The 4503-nt window shown below is 47.1% G+C and overlaps 1 long non-coding RNA gene across 1 annotated transcript; it reads left to right on the plus strand.

Annotated features, from left to right (window-relative positions):
• The first annotated feature begins 692 nt into the window (after positions 1-692).
• On the plus strand, positions 693-4277 carry LOC148054760 (uncharacterized). Its single transcript, XR_015706254.1, has 4 exons — positions 693-1000; positions 1439-1579; positions 2756-2938; positions 4065-4277. It is a non-coding gene; the product is annotated as an uncharacterized LOC148054760 (long non-coding RNA).
• Positions 4278-4503: the final 226 nt, after the last annotated feature.

The following is a 4503-nucleotide window of genomic DNA, read 5'->3' on the forward strand; positions in this document are numbered from 1 at the left end:
CCATTTTCTCCTTGCTTTTAATTTTGTTTAGAAAGAAATAAGCAAAACTTTGTCTTGAGTTGCCCCCACCTTGCTGAGGGGGGGAAAAAATAAAATCCACGAATTACATGGTTATTAACTGTTTGAAGCCCCCATGAACAGAAACACAAGGCGAAAGGAAATCTGCCAAGCGTTTGACATTTTCATTCTAGCAAATATTTGCTTTTTTCATTTGGTTGCCTGAGCTCTGATTCAGGAAAACGTTACTTGCATGCCTAATGATGAGTATGTACTTAAATCCCTTTGGCTTCTCTCCTTTCAGGTGAGTCAGGCCACCTCTTCCCCTGAACTGGGAATGCTCAAAGGCTCCTTGATGGAGGCCACTTACACCTACGGTCTGCTGGAGTACCTGCAGACCCGTGGGTGAGGTCCAGCTGGGGAAGCCCTCCCGTCTCAGGCGTCCATCCCCTCTGGCTCTCAGGTGCCTGCCCATCCTCTGGGGTGCAGGATGTATCCATGAAGCTACTTGAATTTTCACTGCTGTGAAAAGGGATAACAAGCCACGAGTGCAAGCCATGAGAAACAGGAAAGATGGAGACATCTGAGCAGCACCTAGGATGTCCTTGTACCGGAGAGTTACTCTGGCTGCGCATGCCAAAGGGAAGCGCAGCACCTTAAAATAACTCCTGCCAGCACAGCACAAGTATCTTGGATCCTTTCTGGCATGGCAAGGGATACCAAAAACTGGATGCCACGGAGGCTGCTGGAGGAAAAGCATCTGGAGGGGGAGGTGACACGTGGCCTGAGCTGCAGGATGGGTACCGGAGACTTGGACTTTGCTGCACCCCTGCTGCAAGAAGGCTTTGAAGCCTTCTCCCTCCTCACTGCACAGGTGTAACTCATGTCTCAGGAGCAGCGAAACAGCTCATGTTTGTGTGGAAGTTGCTGGTTTGAAGAATTAAGTGAAAGACCACCGCGTTTTTCCTTGCTTTCCCAAACGGGAGATTCATGAGGTGGCCGTGTGAGTTTAAGGGAACTTGCACTCTTTTCATCATATTGATGGGTGGATGGATTTTGTTTCTTGGAGTGTGTTTAAGGCTTTAATTAAATCAGGAGTACACTCTCTGCAATGGTTTCCTGCTGCTTATCAGCCTCTTAAGGCCTTGATTCATTACTCAGTATTATTTTTTCAGCCTAAAATAAGCTTTAAAGACCTGTTATTGGAGAGATTAAAGTTATAACATAAACAAACTCATATGCATGTTGTTTTTGCATGGAAGATGCTTTTAGTATCATATTTAATGTTGCAAACAAAACCATTGCTTATAGCGAGCTTTGCAGCCTGAATGCTTTTGAAAGGGTAGATACAGACCCTGTTTGATCTTGTGCTATTTGGGGCTTTTTATTTGCATTTTGTGGCTCTTATCTTGTAAACAAAGGCTCCTTTATATGTCTGTAGATCCGGGTGTCACCCACAGAGCACTATGGAAATGGAAGATGGCTCTGGAGGGTGCAAGACACAGGTTCAGGGGCAAATGGAAATTAGGGATGTAAAAGTGCTTTCGCTTCGAGGTTTGGCTCATCGCAGCGGAGGCTGGAGGTAACTGTTTTGTTTTCCCCCGTGCCATTTGATTTTTGAAGAGGTGGCAGACTGGGGGGGTGAAGGTGCTGCCGGCACGATTGTTGTTGGTGAATTTGCTGGAAATTTGCAATGCCTCACCCAAAATGCAGAGAGGTGCAATAGCTGCCCCGGGCAGTTGCAGGGAAACAGTCTCCCCATCTCTGGTGACCTTCAAATGAAAACTTTCCAGGGAGCGTGGGGCAGTCTGCTCTGTGCGGGTCCCCTCTGCCAGCCAGCAGGGAAATAAATACCAGGGAAATAAATACCACACACACAACTAACTTCAGCTGTGCATCAGGGGGCAGGGAGAAGAGGAAGAGCGTGGTGCAGAAGAGAGGTTGTTCATTTGTTTGCTCAAGGGATGCACCACACTTAGAGCTGCAGGTCACATGGGGGTGTTTGTTAGGGGAGGACTCTCAGTTTATTGCAGGCTCGTTGGCGTGCAATGACCTGAGTTGTTGGAAAACTTGTGGCTGAATGCTGCTTAGGAGGCTTTCTGCTGGTGGCCGATACCTGCTGGAAAGGAAAGTCCAAGGGGAGCAATGGGGAGGCTCTAAGCATCCTGCTGCACAAGCCACTTTGTCTTGTGCCACCATACAATGCCATGCACATCCTTGAGGCACAGGGCAACCCTGAGCGGCCTCTGGTCCTGAGCTCTTGAGTGCCACTGCCCTGTGGGATGGGAGATGGGTACCCCCTGGTCCTCTGAAAGGCAAGCCTGCTAAAAAGCCACCCTCCAAATCCGGCTGCTTCCAAAGCCACCACTGTATGGTGGCAATGCTATTTTGCGAGGCTCTCATGGTGGCAACCGTAGCATCAGCTCTTTTGGCACATGTGCACAAATGCAAGGGTGCAGGAATGAATCAGGCGGTTGCTGCTGTTGTGTGCAAGCAAGTTTTTCTAATGTAGTTATCTCTTGTTTCTGTAAAGGTTATAAAAGTAAATAATCCTGCTATAACACAGTGTCCTTGCAGTCCCTGCATAGTTCCATGGATAACTCTTGCCGAGGCTGACTTGTGGTGATTAATACGCTACAGAGGGAAATTATTTTTTTAAAGGGAGCAAAGAACTAAAGCTGAGAATGTGCCCTGAAGAAGCTTGTTCCCTTCATGTCCCCTGTGTTTGAGGCTGATTAGCTTTTGTTTCTTCTTCCAGCCTTAACTGGGGAACTGTTGTGGTTTTTTCCCTCCTCCCCTGCAACGTTGATCCCCAGCAGTGCGAGGATTAGCAAGTGGCCAAACACATTGGGAGGTGACCTTGCTTTGCTCTAAGATCCCTCCTTGCAGGCCTGGACCGCTGGGCTGCCATGGAGAAGCAGGCAGCATCCCTACGGACCAGGTAAGCAACGTTAAGCCTCTTTCTGCACCCCATGTAATGCCTGGGGAGCCCAGAGAGGTACTGAGGCCAGGGAGGAGGGGATGTGAGCTGGGATGAAGCACAGAGCTGGGCAGGAGAGATGCTGGCCCTGTGCAGGAAGGGCTGAAGTGTATCATCCACTCCCTTCCTGGCAGTTGTGCTGTGCTGAATTAATATTTATGCTGGTCCTGTCTCTGTAATGGGTCTTTTAGCACTCTTCCAGAGAGCTGTATTGGATAGTGCCTTGGGCTATAGCCAAGAAATGGGAGACCACTGGGAACTAGGTTGGTGCTGCCCAATGTTTCTCTGAACAGCGTGGCAGGGTACCAAGTACACATAATATAGCTGCCAGGTATCTTACCTCCTAGGTGCATAGCGAAATGCACCTCTAATGTTCAAATGCGGTTAGCTGGTTACCACCACTATAGTCTTCTGCTGAAAGCACAAAGTGAGGCATACAGCTGTTTTAAAAAATAAGAAGAGTAATGAAAACTGTCCCTTTTTCTTTAAAAGTTCTCAATATTGCACCCCTCTCTCTTCATTCCGTATGTGTAAATTATCTTGTGTGGGATTTAAGTTCTTCAGTTTTGCGTTCTGTAATTTACAAGAAATGCTTTGTCTTTGTGGACCACAAATGTTCCCCTGAGCCATCCAGCTCTATTTGCTCCCCACAGACATGGCTTTCTCCAAAACTCTCTGGTTAGTGGTCAAATCTCTTTCGACCTTTGAAAGCTTTGGCTTGGGAGGGAAAATCTTCCACCCCAGGATGGATGCTGCTCCCTGCACAGGGATGCTGCAAAATAAATTCCACCATGAGGAAAGAAGCAACATCTAATCTTCCTGCTCAGTCGATTTAGCTGTGCCATTAGCTGGACCCTGCACATAAAACTAATTTTATAATTTGTAGACGTAGCTGAGTGGGTTTTATAGAGGAATGTCGGGAAGTGATGAAATACCTTCAACAGATTTATAAAGAAGTTTAATGCACAAAGCTCTCTTCCCCCCTTCCATCCCCCTACCTCTGTCTTGGAGTTGCATACAACAAAAAACATGTCCATGGTAAGGGCTTTGTGGCCAGCACTCAAGTCTTTAATTTTGTTTTTACAAGACAGTTTTACAATGTCAAGAAGAATGGAAAAGCTGCAAGCCGTGCACGCTCAAGACGCTGTGCTCCTGGAAAGCTTTGGATGGGCTCCAGGCAATGTTTGGTGGCCAAGAAAGATGAAGGTCTTGGAAATTAAAAAAATAATCAGCCAAGCCCTCATCCCACAATCTTCCTGTTCCTGTGAGCTGGGAATGTCGTTGGAGGATGGAAAGGACAGAAAACATGCATTCCTACAACATCACATGTCCGGGGGTGAGTGTTGATTGCATGAAGAATAGCTGCTTCTGTTCCACCCTATTGAATTTTCCTTATGTAACGAAAACAAGCCATCCTATGACCCGCAAGACTAAAAAGTTTGCTTTTTGCTTGTGGTTGGGCTCATCATGGAGTTCCTGTGTGGTTTCTCTGGAGTTTAATAAGGGAGAAATTCCCAATTGTTGGC

The sequence above is a fragment of the Nipponia nippon genome, unplaced genomic scaffold (assembly GCF_047370975.1).
Source record: "Nipponia nippon isolate SJK-2023a ecotype South Korea unplaced genomic scaffold, ASM4737097v1 scaffold_3, whole genome shotgun sequence".
NCBI classification, from domain to species: domain Eukaryota; kingdom Metazoa; phylum Chordata; class Aves; order Pelecaniformes; family Threskiornithidae; genus Nipponia; species Nipponia nippon.